This window comes from Rattus norvegicus, chromosome 4, assembly GCF_021556685.1.
Source record: "Rattus norvegicus strain SHRSP/BbbUtx chromosome 4, alternate assembly SHRSP_T2T, whole genome shotgun sequence".
In the NCBI taxonomy this organism is placed as follows: domain Eukaryota; kingdom Metazoa; phylum Chordata; class Mammalia; order Rodentia; family Muridae; genus Rattus; species Rattus norvegicus.
Window position 1 is genome coordinate 159,105,147 of NC_141537.1, and position 20,508 is coordinate 159,125,654.

Consider the following 20,508-nt stretch of genomic DNA (forward strand, 5'->3'; position numbering starts at 1 on the left):
CACACCCAGGGCTTCTTTCTCTCAGTCAAACTGCTAAAGCCTGGAGACAAGGAAGCTAAGGAAGCTTTCGCCCTGTGTGCTTCGGGAGCGACATCCTTACTCCTATAGCACTGGCAGCCATGAAAGGTGTAGTGACCTCTGAACCCTACCAAGTTATTTTTGCCCGTTTGTAATGACGCTTCAAAGATCTCAATACTGCTCAGAGCATGGGCTTTACATCCTTTCTGACTTCAGACTATTCAAGAGTTTCTTCTTGCGTTCTTCATGCCAGAAATTCATTGTGCAATTAGCCCCATCGTGGATGAAGTTCCAAGTATCTTTATACACAGTTTTTCTGATGCTGACGTGGCACGTTTAAATGGAGACGAAAATGACGGTGGCATCGAAATGGCAAGCTTTCGATGCCCCTTCTTCTACATAGCAAAGGCTCTGGAAGACATTCAACCTACTTGAGCCTCAAGGTTCCGGTCTGTAGGAAGCACATTAGGAGCAATCTAACAGGGTGTTCTGCAAGATTAAAGGAGGGTTGAAGAACATGCTGCTCATCCCTGAGTGAAGGACTAGCCGACAGGTTGACCTGAGTGTCTGTTTCCCTACACTCCTGATTGTTCCTGGAACTATCTATGTTTTCTTTACACATTCAAACTCTGATGCTTTGTTACTGTTGATCTGTTGTTTTGTGGTAGGTGAGGACATTGAGGTGTCCTAAAACAGTTCCACAGGCTGTTGGAACACACACACGCACGCACGCATGCACGCACGCACGCACGCACAGAGCGCCATCTTAGGGCCCACCCCCCTGTCTCTCTGTCCTCCCTCTCCTTCCTGGGCTTCTTCCTGCCTTCTCACTGTCAAGCTGCTGAAGTCTTCAAACAAGGAAACTCAGGAAGGTGTACACTTGCATTTCAGAAGCTGCAGGAGGTAATGGGTACAGTTGTGCAGCTCCAGGGTTAGTCAGGAGTCTCATCTCCTGCCATGTGACCTCCACCAGCCTGAGGCTGGGCATCCTCAGGAAGCCGGGCTCCCCTTGTCTGTGGTTGCTTTCCCATGGCCTCCTTGGACAACTGGGGTCACCTTGCTTCTACCAGAAAGTGCTGCCCCTTGCAGAAGCTGATTTTTGTTTGTTTGTTTGTGTGTGTGTTTGTTTGTTTGTTTTTGTTTTTAAAGAAAGGTTCTAATAGTTCACAATTTTGATAACTGTTTTTAACTGATAAATGTTTAACTGATAACTTTGAAGGAGTAAGAAGATCTCGGAAAGGTCTCTTTTCCTCCCGAATTCTCTGTTAGCTCTGGTAATCCACCTTCTTGCACAGTTAGTGTGCCGTCTTGCTTTCTAAACCAAGATGTACACACCATCTACTCTAATACTTTGCGTTATTCCTGCAGCTGGCTCTTCTATCCACATCTCATTTCTGATTGTAAAACTCAAGGCTACCCTTTATTTTAGGTTCTGAATGGGGTCCCTTATCTGTAGCTCACTCTGTCCAGCTGCGTCTGCTATTCTTTTTTTTTTCAATGTTCAATTTCTCTTTTACTAAGTCATTACATTGTATGATACAAAGGAGGATTACAAGAAAACTAATTTCTAGGAAACATATTGAAACAACTCACAAAGGAAAACTAAGGTAGTCAATTCTGACTTCCAGCTATTGGGTAAATCTCACTTAGAAAGAGAAAAGGCTGTGTTCCCTGACTGCATAGTGTTTCAGACAACCTGTTGATGCCTGAATTCCATGACAAGATGCCCTCAAATTTCCCTCTCCTTCTGTGGCTCTCGAGCCAGCCAGAACCAGATTGGAAACATGCTTTACTGTAAGCAATAAGGATTTCAAGCAGGTTAAATGAGGGGGAAATCATTTAAGATATCCCTGTGGGATGAAGCAAGACAGAAAGGCTTCCGCCATGTTGTTAGCAATAGCAACTGAATAACCAACACGGCTCAGTGATCAACTCTGCCTCCAAGCAGGCTTCTTGACAATCATGTTCAATGTTAACCATGCTCCCACACCCTCTCTCCATCATTTCGAAATAATGGGACCGCCCCAGGATCTGAGAAAAATGACCTTGCTATGCCCTGGAGGGGTGTTGTTACCTACGGATCAGTCCTTCTTCGGCCCACTATTCTCCTGCATAGTTTTCAGGATCCAGTCCACATAGTTCTTTACCTTTGTGTAGATCCCATAGGTCCCACACTTTTTCCCCCAGGACACCAGGCCAGCCACATAGAATTTGGGGTCCTTGACATTGGGGACCGGCAGAGCAAAAGCCCCTCCGCTGTCACCCTCACAGCTGTCCACACCCTTTTCCCCAGCACAGATCATGTTGTCAGTGAAAACATAGTCGTTTGACCTCGCTTTGGGGTTTTCCTCTTTTACCTGCTGGCACTTTTCTAAAGATGTTACAGGTAACTTCGCCCCTCTGAGTTGAATAACATTGGTTCTATTCTCTGTTCAGCCCCACACAGAGATCAGCCCCAGGTCATCCTCTGAGGGGTTGTAGTCTGAGGAGGTTTCTGGCAGGCAGATGGGGGAAACAGTGGGTCCCATTTTCACAGGGTCTTTGAGCTGCACCAGGGCAATGTCATTGTCAAAATTTGTCCGTGTATTCAGGTCATCCTCTTGTTTCCAGCCGGGATGAATAATCACACGTTCAGTGATGAGCCTCTGGGCATTTCTCAACTGCTCTATTTTCAGAAACGTGGACCCGACATACATCACTGGGTCAGAGTTTCCCTCCACAACGTGAGTGGCCGTCAGCACCCAGTACTCATCGATAAGAGCCCCGCCACCTCGGGGGGACTCAAAGTAGACCTGCCAAGGAAAACTTTGAATCTTTGTAGCGTATCCTCCAAATATCCTCTGCTGTACTTTAAAGGGCTCGGTGGGTACTCCACAGACTGGAATACATTTTGGAAGCTCGACACCCAGCTGGTCATTCACCCAGCTCCCATTAGCAGCTCAGTGATACTCTCTGCCTTCTTCCTGTTCCATCTAGTAATATGGCTCTTCGCACGTGTAGTGGATGACGGAGCCGAATACAGTGTCTTCTGGGTCTTCAGCTTTACCATTCTCAATGGGTTCTGGAACACCACAGTCACCACAGTCCACAGGTTGACACTCTAGCCTGGAATTGCTCCACTGTCCGTTGCTTTGACAAGTGGAATAGAATGATGTTGAGCCAACATTTCCCTCCATAACTTCAAATCCATCCACACAGGTTATCTTCACGACATCCTTGAACACATATTTTGCCTTTTCGGGCTCCCAGATAGAATTAGCACTGATTTCTTTGGGACAGGGGATGGGATCTCCATGGTAACGAAGCTTCTAGCCTTTATTTTGCCCCGTTAGGTCAGTTTGAAAGACAATATCAAGAGTATTGCTCTGGGTTTTAATAGTTAGCGGTCCAGGGAATCCATTGCCACAGTAAGGACCAAACTGTTGGATTTTTGCAGCAAAAGTTAAACTGTCATGGCAGTTCCCCTCTGAGTCAGCTGGTTCCACATCAAAATCTTCTCTCCGGATAGTCAACACCAGTCCGAAGCCCTCCTGCAGCCGAATCTGGTATTCACACCTTGAGTTCTCCAGGTATGGGTTGGGATAATTGGGACTTGCGATCTCCCCAATCAGGGCAGTGAATACATCCCCACTACAGTTGACCCCACAATTCCTCATGTCATCGTGGAGGAAGTATTCTGGGGGGCAGGAGCAGAAATATCCACCAGTGAAGTTATTGCAGAAGTGGCTGCAAGGGACATCTGTAAAGTCTGTGCATTCATTTACATCTGCAAAAAGCAGAGAAAAGTCAAGGTCAAGAACAAAGACCTACAAGGAAGAATGATGTAAGCCAAATCTATAAGGAAAAAACAAACCAAACACCAGAAAAGGCTTGTTACTTAAATACTCTCAAAGCCAGGCGTGATGGCTCATGCCAGTAATCTCAGTAGTCAGGTGCATGAAGCAGAACTGACATGAGTTCAAGGCCAGCCTGGGCTTCAGTGCAAACCCTTTCTCAAAGAAAGAAAGGGGCAGCAGCTCTCTGCTCCCAGACCCCGTGAGAGAGAGAGACCTCACCGCCTGGTCAGGTGGGCACTCCTGAGGCTGCAGAGCGGAAGAGACCACCAACACTGCTCACCCCTGCCCACATCCCTGGCCCAAGAGGAAACTATATAAGGCCTCTGGGCTCCCGTGGGGGAGGGCCCAGGAGCGGCAGGACCCCTGCCGGAGACACCGCCTGAACCTGAAGGAAACAGACCAGATAAACAGTTCTCTGCACCCAAATCCCGTGGGAGGGAGAGCTAAACCTTCAGAGAGGCAGACAAGCCTGGGAAACCAGAAGAGACTGCTCTCTGCACACACATCTCGGACGCCAGAGGAAAAAGCCAAAGACCATCTGGAACCCTGGTGCACTGAAGCTCCCGGAAGGGGCGGCACAGGTCTTCCTGGTTGCTGCCGCTGCAGAGAGCCCGTGGGCAGCACCCCACGAGCGAACTTGAGCCTCGGGACCACAGGTAAGACCAAATTTTCTGCTGCAAGAAAGCTGCCTGGTGAACTCAAGACACAGGCCCACAGGAACAGCTGAAGACCTGTAGAGGGGAAAAACTACACGCCCGAAAGCAGAATACTCTGTCCCCATAACTGACTGAAAGAGAGGAAAACAGGTCTACAGCACTCCTGACACACAGGCTTATAGGACAGTCTAGCCACTGTCAGAAATAGCAGAACAAAGTAACACTAGAGATAATCTGATGGCGAGAGGCAAGCGCAGGAACCCAAGCAACAGAAACCAAGACTACAGGGCACCATCGGAGCCCAATTCTCCCATCAAAACAAACATGGAATATCCAAACACACCAGAAAAGCAAGATCTAGTTTCAAAATCATTTTTGATCATGATGCTGGAGGACTTCAAGAAAGACGTGAAGAACTCCCTTAGAGAACAAGTAGAAGCCTACAGAGAGGAATTGCAAAAATGCCTGAAAGAATTCCAGGAAAACATAAATAAACAAGTAGAAGCCCATAGAGAGGAGACACAAAAATCCCTGAAAGAATTCCAGGAAAACATAAATAAACAAGTAGAAGCCCATAGAGAGGAGATACAAAAATCCCTGAAAGAATTCCAGGAAAACATAAATAAACAAGTAGAAGCCCATAGAGAGGAGACACAAAAATCCCTGAAAGAATTCCAGGAAAACACTATCAAACAGTTGAAGGAATTAAAAATGGAAATAGAAGCAGTCAAGAAAGAACACATGGAAACAACCCTGGATATAGAAAACCAAAAGAAGAGACGAGGAGCTGTAGATACAAGCTTCACCAACAGAATACAAGAGATGGAAGAGAGAATCTCAGGAGCAGAAGATTCCATAGAAATCATTGACTCAACTGTCAAAGATAATGTAAAGCGGAAAAAGCTACTGGTCCAAAACATACAGGAAATCCAGGACTCAATGAGAAGATCAAACCTAAGGATAATAGGTATAGAAGAGAGTGAAGACTCCCAGCTCAAAGGACCAGTAAATATCTTCAACAAAATCATAGAAGAAAACTTCCCTAACCTAAAAACAGAGATACCCATAGGCATACAAGAAGCCTACAGAACTCCAAATAGATTGGACCAGAAAAGAAACACCTCCCGTCACATAATAGTCAAAACGCACTAAATAAAGAAAGAATATTAAAAGCAGTAAGGGAAAAAGGTCAAGTAACATATAAAGGCAGACCTATCAGAATCACACCAGACTTCTCGCCAGAAACTATGAAGGCCAGAAGATCCTGGACTGATGTCATACACACCCTAAGAGAACACAAATGCCAGCCCAGGTTACTGTATCCAGCAAAACTCTCAATTAACATTGATGGAGAAACCAAGATATTCCATGACAAAACCAAATTTACACAATATCTTTCTACAAATCCAGCACTACAAAGGATAATAAATGGTAAAGCCCAACATAAGGAGGCAAGCTATACCCTAGAAGAAGCAAGAAACTAATCGTCTTGGCAACAAAACAAAGAGAATGAAAGCACACAAACATAACCTCACATCCAAATATGAATATAACAGGAAGCAATAATCACTATTCCTTAATATCTCTCAATATCAATGGCCTCAACTCCCCAATAAAAAGACATAGATTAACAAACTGGATACGCAACGAGGACCCTGCATTCTGCTGCCTACAGGAAACACACCTCAGAGACAAAGACGGACACTACCTCAGAGTGAAAGGCTGGAAAACAACTTTCCAAGCAAATGGTCAGAAGAAGCAAGCTGGAGTAGCCATTCTAATATCAAATAAAATCAATTTCCAACTAAAAGTCATCAAAAAAGATAAGGAAGGGCACTTCATATTCATCAAAGGAAAAATCCACCAAGATGAAGTCTCAATCCTAAATATCTATGCCCCAAATACAAGGGCACCTACATACGTAAAAGAAACCTTACTAAAGCTCAAAACACACATTGCACCTCACACAATAATAGTGGGAGATTTCAACACCCCACTCTCATCAATGGACAGATCATGGAAACAGAAATTAAACAGTGATGTCGACAGACTAAGAGAAGTCATGAGCCAAATGGACTTAATGGATATTTATAGAACATTCTATCCTAAAGCAAAAGGATATACCTTCTTCTCAGCTCCTCATGGTACTTTCTCCAAAATTGACCATATAATTGGTCAAAAAACGGGCCTCAACAGGTACAGAAAGATAGAAATAATCCCATGCGTGCTATCGGACCACCACGGCCTAAAACTGGTCTTCAATAACAATAAGGGAAGAATGGCCACATATACTTGGATATTGAACAATGCTCTACTCAATGAAACCTGGTCAAGGAAGAAATAAAGAAAGAAATTAAAAACTTTTTAGAATTTAATGAAAATGAAGGTACAACATACCCAAACTTATGGGACACAATGAAAGCTGTGCTAAGAGGAAAACTCATAGCGCTGAGTGCCTGCAGAAAGAAACAGGAAAGAGCATATGTCAGCAGCTTGACAGCACACCTAAAAGCTCTAGAACAAAAAGGAGCAAATACACCCAGGAGGAGTAGAAGGCAGGAAATAATCAAACTCAGAGCTGAAATCAACCAAGTAGAAACAAAAAGGACCATAGAAAGAATCAACAGAACCAAAAGTTGTTTCTTTGAGAAAATCAACAAGATAGATAAACCCTTAGCCAGACTAACGAGAGGACACAGAGAGTGCGTCCAAATTAACAAAATCAGAAATGAAAAGGGAGACATAACTACAGATTCAGAGGAAATTCAAAAAATCATCAGATCTTACTATAAAAACCTACATTCAACAAAACTTGAAAATCTTCAGGAAATGGACAATTTCCTAGACAGATACTAGGTACCGAAGTTAAATCAGGAACAGATAAACCAGTTAAACAACCCCATAACTCCTAAGGAAATAGAAGCAGTCATTAAAGGTCTCCCAACCAAAAAGAGCCCAGGTCCAGACGGGTTTAGTGCAGAATTCTATCAAACCTTCATAGAAGACCTCATACCAATATTATCCAAACTATTCCACAAAATTGAAACAGATGGAGCCCTACCGAATTCCTTCTATGAAGCCACAATTACTCTTATACCTAAACCACACAAAGACACAACAAAGAAAGAGAACTTCAGACCAATTTCCCTTATGAATATCGACGCAAAAATACTCAATGAAATTCTGGCAAACCGAATTCAAGAGCACATCAAAACAATCATCCAACATGATCAAGTAGGCTTCATCCCAGGCATGCAGGGATGGTTTAATATACGTAAAACCATCAACGTGATCCATTATATAAACAAACTGAAAGAACAGAACCACATGATCATTTCATTAGATGCTGAGAAAGCATTTGACAAAATTCATCACCCCTTCATGATAAAAGTCCTGGAAAGAATAGGAATTCAAGGCCCATACCTAAACATAGTAAAAGCCATATACAGCAAACCAGTTGCTAACATTAAACTAAATGGAGAGAAACTTGAAGCAATCCCACTAAAATCAGGGACTAGACAAGGCTGCCCACTCTCTCCCTACTTATTCAATATAGTTCTTGAAGTTCTAGCCAGAGCAATCAGACAACAAAAGGAGATCAAGGGGATACAGATCAGAAAAGAAGAGGTCAAAATATCACTATTTGCAGATGACATGATAGTACATTTAAGTGATCCCAAAAGTTCCACCAGAGAACTACTAAAGCTGATAAACAACTTCAGCAAAGTGGCTGGGTATAAAATTAACTCAAATAAATCAGTTGCCTTCCTCTATACAAAAGAGAAACAAGCCGAGAAAGAAATTAGGGAAACGACACCCTTCATAATAGACCCAAATAATATAAAGTACCTCGGTGTGACTTTAACCAAGCAAGTAAAAGATCTGTACAATAAGAACTTCAAGACACTGAGGAAAGAAATTGAAGAAGACCTCAGAAGATGGAAAGATCTCCCATGCTCATGGATTGGCAGGATTAATATAGTAAAAATGGCCATTTTACCAAAAGCAATCTACAGATTCAATGCAATCCCCATCAAAATACCAATCCAATTCTTCAAAGAGTTAGACAGAACAATTTGCAAATTCATCTGGAATAACAAAAAACCCAGGATAGCTAAAGCTATCCTCAACAATAAAAGGACTTCAGGGGGAATCACTATCCCTGAACTCAAGCAGTATTACAGAGCAATAGTGATAAAAACTGCATGGTATTGGTACAGAGACAGACAGATAGACCAATGGAATAGAATTGAAGACCCAGAAATGAACCCACACACCTATGGTCACTTGATTTTTGACAAAGGAGCCAAAACCATCCAATGGAAAAAAGATAGCATTTTCAGCAAATGGTGCTGGTTCAACTGGAGGGCAACATGTAGAAGAATGCAGATCGATCCATCCTTATCACCCTGGACAAAGCTTAAGTCCAAGTGGATCAAGGACCTCCACATCAAACCAGACACACTCAAACTAATAGAAGGAAAACTAGGGAAGCATCTGGAACACATGGGCACTGGAAAAAATTTCCTGAACAAAACACCAATGGCTTATGCTCTAAGATCAAGAATCGACAAATGGGATCTCATAAAACTGCAAAGCTTCTGTAAGGCAAAGGACACTGTGGTTAGGACAAAACGGCAACCAACCGATTGGGAAAAGATCTTTACCAATCCTACAACAGATAGAGGCCTTTTATCCAAAAATATACAAAGAACTCAAGAAGTTAGACCGCAGGGAAACAAATAACCCTATTAAAAAATGGGGTTCAGAGCTAAACAAAGAATTCTCAGCTGAGGAATGCCGAATGGCTGAGAAACACCTAAAGAAATGTTCAACATCTTTAGTCATAAGGGAAATGCAAATCAAAACAACCCTGAGATTTCACCTCACACCAGTGAGAATGGCTAAGATCAAAAACTCAGGTGACAGCAGATGCTGGCGAGGATGTGGAGAAAGAGGAACACTCCTCCATTGTTGGTGGGATTGCAAACTGGTACAACCATTCTGGAAATCAGTCTGGAGGTTCCTCAGAAAATTGGACATTGAACTGCCTGAGGATCCAGCTATACCTCTCTTGGGCATATACCCAAAAGATGCCTCAACATATAAAAGAGACACGTGCTCCACTATGTTCATTGCAGCCTTATTTATAATAGCCAGAAACTGGAAAGAACCCAGATGCCCTTCAACAGAGGAATGGATACAGAAAATGTGGTACATCTACACAATGGAATATTACTCAGCTATCAAAAACAACGAGTTTATGAAATTCATAGGCAAATGGTTGGAACTGGAAAATATCATCCTGAGTGAGCTAACCCAATCACAGAAAGACATACATGGTATGCACTCATTGATAAGTGGCTATTAGCCCAAATGCTTGAATTACCCTAGATCCCTAGAACAAACGAAACTCAAGACGGATGATCAAAGGATGAATGCTTCACTCCTTCTTTAAATGACGAAAAAGAATACCCTTGGCAGGGAAGGGAGAGGCAAAGATTAAAACAGAGACTGAAGGAACACCCATTCAGAGCCTGCCCCACATGTGGCCCATACATATACAGCCACCCAATTAGACAAAATGGATGAAGCAAAGAAATGCAGACCGACAGGAGCCGGATGTAGATGGCTCCTGAGAGACACAGCCAGAATACAGCAAATACGGAGGCGAATGCCAGCAGCAAACCACTGAACTGAGAATAGGACCCCCATTGAAGGAATCAGAGAAAGAACTGGAAGAGCTTGAAGGGGCTCGAGACCCCATATGTACAACAATGCCAAGCAACCAGAGCTTCCAGGGACTAAGCCACTACCTAAAGACTATACATGGACTGACCCTGGACTCTGACCCCATAGCAATGAATATCCTCGTAAGAGCACCAGTGGAAGGGGAAGCCCTGGGTCCTGCTAAGACTGAACCCCCAGTGAACTAGACTATGGGGGGAGGGGGGCAATGGGGGGAGGGTTGGGAGAGGAACACCCATAAGGAAGGGGAGGGGGGAGGGGGATGTTTGCCCAGAAACCGGGAAAGGGAATAACACTTGAAATGTATATAAGAAATACTCAAGTTAATAAAAAAAAAAGAAAGAAAGAAAGGAAGAGAGACAGAGTCAGAGACAGAGACAGACAGACAAGACAGAGAGACAGAGACAGACTGATAAAGAGACAGACAGAGAGACAGAAAGAAACAGACAGGGAGAAACAGAGAGAACAGAGAGACACAGAGCACGTCTGCTATTCTTTTTGTTTTGTTTTGTTTTTGTTTTTGCTTTTTTGTTTTGTTTTTTTAGATAAGTTATTTATTTACATTTCAAATATTATACCCTTTCCCAGGTTTTCCCTCTGAAAACCCCCTATATCGTCCTCCCTCTCCTTGCTTCTATGAGGGTGCTCCCCAACTCACCCACCCACTCCTGCCTCCCCACCCTGGCATTTCTCTACACTGGGGCATGGAACCTTTCCAGGACCAAGGGCCTCTCCTCCCATTGATGTCCAACAAGGTCATCCTCTGCTACATATGCAGCATATGTGTACTCTATGCTTGGTGGTTTAGTCCCTGGGAGCTCTGGGAGGTCTGGTTGGTTGGTATTGTTATTTTTCCTATGGGTTGCAAACTCCTTCAGCTCCTTCAGTCCTTTCTTTGATTCCTCCACTGGGGACCCCGTGCAAGTATCCACCTCTTTATTTGTCAGACTCTGGTAGAGCCTCTAAGGAGACAGATATATCAGGCTCCTGTCAGCGTGCACTTCTTGGCATCCACAATATTGTCTGGTTTTGGTGTCTGCCTATGGGATGTATCCCCAGGTGGGGCAGTCTCTGGATGGCCTTTCCTTCAGTCTCTGCTCCACATTTTGTCTCCATATCTCCTCCTATGAATATTTTAGTTCTCCCTTCTAAGAAGGACTGAAGCATCCACACTTTGAGCTTCATCCTTCTTCTTGAGCTTCATGTGGTCTGTGGCTTGTATCTTGTGGATAATTCGAGCTTTTGGGCTAATATCCACTTATCAGTGACTGTATAACATGTGTGTTCTTTTGTGACTGGGTTTCCTCACTCAGGATATTTTCTAGTTCCATCCAATTGCCTAAGAATTTCATGAAGTCATTGTTTTTGATAGCTGAATAGTACTCTGTTGTGTAAATGTACCACATTTTCTGTATCCATTCCTCTGTTGGAGGACATCTGGGTTCTTTCCAGTTTCTGGCTATAATAAATAAGACTGCTATGAACATAGTGGAGCATGTGTCCTTGTTATATGTTGGAGCATCTTTTGGGAATATACCCAGGAGTTGTATAGCTGGATCAAATTATCTGAGGAACCTCCAGACTGATTTCTAGAGTGGTTGTATTAGCTTGCAGTCCCACCAACAATGGAGGAACATTCCTATTTCTCTACATCCTTGCCAGCATCTGCTGTCACCTGAATTTTTTATATTAGTCATTCTGACTGGTGTGAGGTGGAATCTCAGGGTTATTTTGATTTGCATTTCCCTAATGACTAAGGATGTTGAACATTTCTTTAGGTTCTTCTCACCATATGGTATTCCTCAGCTGAGAATTCTTTGTTTAGCTCTGTACCCCACTTTTAATAAGGTTATTTGGCTCTCTGGAGTCTATAACTTCCTGAGCTCTTCGTATAGGTTGGATATTAGCCCTCTATCAGATATGGTATTAGTAAAGATCTTTTCCCAATCTGTTGGTTGTTGTTTTGTCCTATTGTCAGCTCTCTTCTTCTTTCAACTTAAATCTTCAGTTCCTAAATTTAAAATAGACTGAATAGAAATGGACCATTGGCATATATTGCAATCCCAGCATCCAGGGAGCTGGTGGAAGAGGGTGGTGAGTTGAGACCAGCCTGGATTGCCACAAATAAACAGATTGAAAATTGAGTGTTTCCAGTGTGCAGGTTGGACCAAGGGACGACATGCTAAAGCCAACATGTAGATCAGAAAACTCTTTAGAAAAGTGTTCCGAGTCCACCACTTCAGAGGACTGACTATCAGGGTAATTCAAAATATCTTTAGTTTAAACATTTCTAAGATTTTAAAAATTATATAACTTATTTGTTTCCGGAATTGTTTAAATGGGATTCTATAGCATTATTGATCTAGAATTGGTTTTGAATTCTGAGGAGAATATCAATATCATATATTATTTTGATCATCCAAGTTCCAGGTGAGACATTCAACCTTTGGGGTGCTGGGGTCCTACATTTTATGTTTCTCATAGATGTTAACATGAATTAGCTAACCCATCTGAACTAATCTGAGGGATGAATAGATGAAGATGTCTATAAAGGAATGTGGTCCTTTTGTACACATTTGGACACTATCTTAGAGCAAGATTCGAAGGAGAGAATAGACATAAAATACCTTTAAAATAAAGGTTTGGAAATTCACATGCAGTCTTTTCTTGAAAATTTATTCAGAACCTAGTGTTAATTATCAGCCTTAAAATGATTGCTACATTGAATGAGCAGTATTTTGTATGAATTTAATTTTCACAATTCTATAAAACTTCTGGGGTTTATATCTATATTTACCTGCTTATTTGTGTTGACATCGAGTGTGGTTCTCCTTAGGAATTTTCATGGCAGAGTCTTAGCTATATACTTTATCCCTTTTTCCTTTTTTAAAATATTCTGTGCCTTTTTGCTTAACTTCTGAATATTTCATGGACTTTACTTATTTAATAAATATCTGTCAATTATTAATATATTGATGATATTGCATGTTAGTGTCTATAAAATATTTATATCTTAACTTCAGAATTGGAATATTAGTTTTTTCTATAATATTTCATAATTCAAACAGTTCTAAATTTATAGAAAATTGTCATCTCAAGATATTTTATTCTTATATACAAAGGGTAATATTTGAAATATATTTAAAACGTCAACTACAGTGTAAGTATATTCAGATGTTAATATATTTTAATATTTTAAACTCAGCTTTAGGTGAAAGTTTGGGTACTTAAAAGTAATTCCACTCAAAATTATTAAAATTGTGTGTTCACAGAAATAAAGTAAGGTTCATGCCTAGAACCTCAGCATTTCAGTTTTGGAGGCAAGAGGATCTCAAGAATTCAAGGTCATCCTTGGCTCTACAGATAGTTCAAGGCCAGCCTGGACTATATGCCTGCCCTCAAAAAAAAAACCACAAAAGCAAGGCTTTGCTGATGGCTCAGCAGATAAGAGTGCACAAGCATGAGGATGGGAGTTCAAGTCCCCAGCACCCATAAACTTGCTGCTGCTATGATAACCTGCACAAGGTCAGGGTAGCATGCTTGATCAACATTCTAATAGAGGGTACTAGTTAGACTCAGTGGCATGGGGGGGGAGAGAGAGAGAGAGAGAGAGAGAGAGAGAGAAGAAGGAGGAGGAGGAGGAGGAGAAGCAGCGGCAGCAGCAAGTGATAGGGGGGGTCTTGGCAACAATGGGAGGAGCTCAGGAGGAGATATGATTACATTTGTTGGTTACACTTATCAAAGAATAAATAAAAAGATGTTTTAAGAAACAATTATTTTTCTTTGCTTAAATGTCTAATTTGGAACAAGCTAATAGTTAACATTCTTTAAGACACATCCTTCTTCCTTCCTGGAAACATGGGCTTTCCCTTTATGTGGGCACTTCACTCTTTACTCAGGCTCTATTCCCAGAAATTGCAGTGGTGAGTACAACTTGCCATCTACAACATTCCTGTTATAGTATTTATGAAAGAATAAGACGCCTGCATATAGGAGCCACAGCTAAAAAGCGTATTGGTGGGGTAGAAAATAGGAACTAGCCATTTCTCGTCAAGATTGCGGTATAATTGGAATTAGTAAGAATGGTGAAGTGCTGTTCACTGAGGGGGAAGTTGTGTGTGTCTGAGAATCTTACAGGACTACTCTACCCTCCCCCTTGCTCCTCTTTCTTGGATAATGATCACTACTGGGGCAAAGGATGCAACTAAGCAGATAGAAATTTGTGAAAAGGCAAAAGCCACTTACCATAGTTAATGAAAACTCAGTTTTTCATTCTAAATTTTTGAATTCTCTCAGCTCTTCATCAATAATGATGAATGATGATAGATGCATTTATACTATCAAGATATATTTGAATTATCTACACATTCCATTCCTATACTTCAAGTACATATAATTGAGTCAGGTATAAGTTTGAGGTGTGACATATTGGTCATTACTGACATGTGCATATATTTTATTTATTTAATAATTTCTTTCCTATAATAATTAACATTGGTGAAACCATCAAGTATATACCCTCATCTCTAGCACATTTCATTCCTCACTAAACTCTATATGAGTTTATTGACATTGTTTTTCTTTATTGAGAAGTTTGTTATTTAAACAGTGGTATTATGTCTACTTTTGAACATTTGCACTTTACCATACTATAGCCACAGTCCCCTATTGAAAGAATTTTGAGCAGATCATGTTGTATTTATTTTCAGTATCCCCCTTGTCATTTTATGTTCTTTAGGTACAAGAAATTGTTGGAAGGAAGGGTCTGCAATCTGGAAGCAGGCATTAATACACAAAATCAATCAAGTCAGCAAGTGAAATGTAAGCAGATCATATGGTAGAACAATTCCTGGAACTGGTACTTGACAAAGACTTTGTCATAAGGCACATGAATAAAGCAGAACCACGTTACTAGAATAAGGCAAAATCTATCATCAAGTTCCGAAATCAAAGCCAGCTTTCTGTCAGGAAGCAAGCAATAACCAAAATTTTGTATGTAATAAGCATATATTTATATATGTCAGTGTTCACAGTTTATAGATTCTAGGTAAACAGCTAAATTTGCAAATACATAACCTAAACTTAAATTCAACATGCTAGAATAGTAAAGAGAAATAGCTTGAGATACAAGGTCAACATTAAATTAACCGGGGCTGAAGGCATTGTTCTGGGGTATTTTCTATGGAGAAATTAGATACAGGGATGAAGAAATTTTAAAATGATGAAGAAATAAGAATTGATAAAGTTGAAACAAAGGGCTCTCAGACCGCAAACTTAATGGCAGAGAGCTGGTCTGCCAATAGGGCTCTCCCTCCTAAGCCCACAGCTCACAGGAAGGACCCCATGTTCTCTCCACTGACTATAAAAAGAGAGACCTGCCAGAAGTACAGAAAGCTCAGGGACCATTGGGTGGCTGTGGACAGGATCCTTTTGGTCTGCATTTGTACCCAGAGCTACAGCTGTCCCACAGCCCCTGGAAACAAAAACTGCCTGCAGAGAGCTGGTCTGCCAGGAGCCTCTCACTCCTAAGATACCGAGCTCACAGGCACACTGGAGGGACAAGCTCCAGTTAGAGACATCAAGAACAACTAACATCAGAGATAACCAAATAATGAGAGGCAAGCTGCAAACCACTGAACTGAGAATAGGACCCCCGTTGAAGGAATCAGAGAAAGAACTGGAAGAGCTTGAAGGGGCTCGAGACCCCATATGTACAACAATGCCAAGCAACCAGAGCTTCCAGGGACTAAGCCACTACCTAAAGACTATACATGGACTGACCCTGGACTCTGACCCCATAGGTAGCAATGAATATCCTAGTAAGAGCACCAGTGGAAGGGGAAGCCCTGGGTCCTGCTAAGACTGAACCCCCAGTGAACTAGACTGTTGGGGGGAGGGCGGCAATGGGGGGAGGGTTGGGAGGGGAACGCCCATAAGGAAGGGGAGGGGGGAGGGGGATGTTTGCCCGGAAACCGGGAAAGGGAATAACACTCGAAATGTATATAAGAAATACTCAAGTTAATAAAAAAAAGAAAAGAAAAGAAATACAGGACAACACAGATAAACAAGTAGAAGACATTAAAAAGAAAATGCAAAAATCTCCTAAAGAATTATGGGAAAACACAACCAAACAGGTGAAGGAATTAATCAAAACCATCAATGAAATAAAAATGGAAATAGAAACAATAGAGGATTCACAAAGAGAGACAACCCTGGGGATAGAAATCCTAAAAAAGAAATCAGGAGTCATAGAGGCAAGTATCACCAACAGAATACAAGAGATTGAAGAGAGAATCCCAGGGGCAGAAGATACCATATAAAACATTGACATAATAATCAAAGAAAATTCAAAAAGCAGAAAGCCCCTAACCCAAAACATCCAAAAACTCCATGATGCAATGAGAAGATCAAACCTAAGAATAATAGGTATAGAAGAGAACAAAGATTTCCAACTTAAAAGGCCAGTAAACATCTTCAACAAAATTATAGAAGAAAACTTCCCTAACCTAAAGATAGAGTTGCCCACGAACAAAGAAAAAGCCTACAATACTGCAATTAAATTGCACCAGAAAAGAAATGCATCCAGTCACATGGTAGTCAAAACACCAAATGCACAAAAATAGAAAGAATATTAAAATTAATAAGGGTTAAAGGTCAAGTAACATGTAAAGGCAGACCTATCAGAATTACACCAGACTTCTCAACAGAGACTATGAAAGCTAGAAGATCCTAGACAGATGTCATACAGACCCTAAGAGAACACAAATGCCAGCCCAGGCTACTATATCCAGCAAAACTCTCAATTAACATAGATGGAGAAACCAAGATATTCCATGACAAAACCAAATTTATACAATATCGTTCCACTAATCCAGCCCCACAGAGGATGTAAATAGAACACTCCAACACAAGGAGGAAAGCTACACCCAAGGAAAAGCAAGAAAGTAATCTTCCTGCAACAAACCCATAAGAAGAGACACACAAACATAATTTCATCTCTAACAACAAAAGTAACTGGAAACAACCACTATTACTTAATATCTCTTGACATCAATGGACTCAATTTCCCAATAAAAAGACATAAACTAAGAGACTGAATAGGTAAACAGGACCCAGCATTTTGCTGCATACAGGAAACACACCCCAGTGACAAAGACACTAGCTAAGAGTAAAAGGATGGGGAAATTTTTCCAAGCAAATGGTCCCAAGAAGCAAGCTGGAGTAGTCATTCTAATATCAAATAAAATTGGCATTCAACCAAAAGTTTTCAAAAATGATAAGGAAGGATATTCCATGCTCATTGAAGGAAAAATCCACCAAGATGAACTCTCAAATTCTGAACATCTATGCTCCAAATGCAAGGGCACCCACATTCACAAAAGAAACTACTAAAGCTAAAAGCACACATTGCAACACACACAATAATAGTGGGAGACCTCAGCACCTGCTCTCAGCAATGGACAGGTCATGGAAACAGAAATTAAACAGAGGCACAGTGACACTAACAGAAGTTATGAACAAAATGGATTTAACAGACATCTATAGAAGATTTCATCCTAAAACAAAAGAATATAACATCTTCTCAGCACCTCAAGGTACCTTCTCCAAAACTGACCATAGAATCAGTCACAAAATAGGCCTCAACAGATATAGGAAGATTGAAATTATTCCATGCATTCTATTAGATGACCACAGACTGGTCTTCAATAACAACAAAAACAGCAGAAAGCCCACATACATGTGAAAGTTGAACAATGCTCTACTCAATTATGACTTGGTCAAGGAAGAAATAAAGAAAAAAATTAAAAAGACTTTTTAGAATTTAATGAAAATGAAGGCACAACATACCCAAAATTATAAGAAATTGGATTATTTCAGCCCTGAGTTAAGTATTTCCTACCATGTGCTCCTCTTGTGTGTATTTGCTTCTTTTTGTTCTAGAACTTTTAGGTGTGCTATCAAGATGCTAATGTATGCTCTCACCGATTTCTTTTTGCAGGCACTCAGAGCTATGAGTATTACTCTTAGCACTGCCTTCATTGTGTCCCATAAGTTTGGGTATATTGTGCCTTCATTTTCTTTAAATTCCATTTCGTTCATAACTTCTGTTAGTTTCTCTGTGTCTCTGTTTAGTTTCTGTTTCCATGATCTGTCCATTGATGAGAGTGGATATTGGAATCTCCCACTATTATTGTGTGTGTTGCAATGTGTGCTCTGAGCTTTAGTAAGGTTTCTTTTATGAGTGTAGGTGCCCTTGCATTTGGAGCATAGATATTCAGGATTGAGAATTCTTCTTAGTAGACTTTTCCTCTGATGAATATGAAGTGTCTTATCTTTTTTGATAACCTGTGGTTGAAAGTCGATTTTATTTAATATTAGAATTGCTACTCCAGATTTTTTCTTGGGACCATTTGCTTGGAAAATTGTTTTCTAGCCTTTTACTCTGAGCTGGTGTCTGTCTTTGTCACTGAAGTGTGTTTCCTGTATGCAGCAAAATGCTAGGTCCTGTTTACGTATCCTATCTGTTACTCTATGTCTTTTTATTGGGCAATTGAGTCCACTGATGTTGACAGATATTAGGGACTAATGATTGTTGTTTCCTGTTACTTTTGCTGTTAGAGGTGGAATTATGTTTGTGTGGCTCTCTTCTTTTGGGTTTGTTGCATCAATATTACTGTCTTACTTTTCCCAGGGTGTAGTTTCCTTCCTTGTGTTGGAGTTTTCCATCTATTAGCCTTTGTAGGGCTGGATTAGTGGAAAGATATTGTATAAATTTGGTTTTGTCATGGAATTTCTTGTTTTCTCCATCTATGTTGAGATTTTTGCTGGGTATAGTAGCCTGGGCTGGCATTTTTGTTCTCTTAGGTTCTATATGATATCTGTCCAGGATCTTCTGGCTTCATAATCTCTGTTTGGAAGCCTGGTGTAATTCTGATATGTCTTTCTTTATATGTTGCTTGACCTTCTTCTCTTACTGCTTTTATTTATTTTGTGCATTTGGTGTTTTGATTTTTATGTGACAGGAAGAATTTTTTCTGCCCCAATCTATTTGGAATTCTGTAGGCTTCTTGTACGGTAATGGGCATCTCTTTCTTTAAGTTAGGGAAGTTATCTCCTACTATTTTGTTGAAGATATTTACTGGCCTGTTCTTCTCATTGTGTCCTGGATTTCCAGGATGTTTTGAGTTTGGAGCTTTTTGCATTTTGCATTTTCTTTGATGGTTATATCAATGTTTTCTATCATATCTTCTGCCCTGAGAATCTCTCTTCTATCTCTTCTATTCTGATGATAATGCTTGAGTCTATGACTCCTGATCTGTTTCCTATGTTTTCTAACTCCAAGGTTGTCTAGCTTTGTGATTTCTTTATTGTTTCTATTGCCATTTTTAGATTCTGGATGGTTTTGTTCAAATCTTTCACCTGTTTGGTTGTGTTTTCCTGTAATTCTTTGAGGGATTTTTGTGTTTCCCCTTTAAGGGCTTCTACCTGTTTACCTGTATTGTCCTGTATTTCTTGAAAGGAGTTATTTATGTCCTTCTTAAAGTCCTCTAACATTATCATGAGTTGTGATTTTAATCAAAATCTTGCTTTTCCAGCATGTTGGGGTTTCCAGGGCTTTCTGTGGTGGGGGAGCTGGGTTCTAATGATGCTAAGTGGCCTTGGTTTCTGTTGCTTAGGTTCTTGCCCTTGCCTTTAGCCATCTGCTTATCTCTGGTGTTAGCTGGTCTTGCTGTCTCTTAGTGGCTTGACCCTCCTTTAAGCCTTTGTGTCAGTACTCCTTGAAACTGGCTTTCTGCCAGCAGGATCTATGTAAAGAGAGCTGTGTCACAGGGTCAGCTCTGGGCACAGGCAGAAACCAGAATGATCGTGTCCCAGACTGCTTCTGGGTTCCTGTTCCAGGGGGCTCCAGGTGTGTTCCTCTTGGGCAAGAAATGTGAGCAGAAGTACTGATCTAACCTCTGCTCTCATGATTATCTGCACTTCTGAAAATCCAGCTCTCTAGCCACAGGATCTGGAAAAAATGATTTGTGTCACAGGGTCAACTCTGGGAACAGGCAGAAACTTCAAGGATCAAACTCAGAGCTGAAATCAATCAAGTAGAAACAAAAAGAACTATACAAAGAATCAACAAAACCAGGAGCTGGTTCTTTGAGAAAATCAACAAGATAAATAAACTAATGAGAGGGCACAGAGAGTACCCAAATAAACAAAGTCAGAAATGAAATAACAACAATATGAGGAAATTTAAA

The 20,508-nt window shown here is 41.0% G+C and overlaps 1 long non-coding RNA gene and 1 pseudogene across 2 annotated transcripts; one reads left to right on the plus strand and one right to left on the minus strand.

Annotated features, from left to right (window-relative positions):
* The first annotated feature begins 785 nt into the window (after positions 1-785).
* LOC134486636 (uncharacterized) lies at positions 786-13,978 on the plus strand. Its single transcript, XR_015686984.1, has 3 exons — positions 786-921; positions 12,413-12,517; positions 13,531-13,978. It is a non-coding gene; the product is annotated as an uncharacterized LOC134486636 (long non-coding RNA).
* Positions 1,519-3,780, minus strand: C1s-ps1 (complement C1s, pseudogene 1; annotated as a pseudogene). Its single transcript, XR_015686983.1, has one exon. The product of XR_015686983.1 is annotated as a complement C1s, pseudogene 1 (transcript).
* Positions 13,979-20,508: the final 6,530 nt, after the last annotated feature.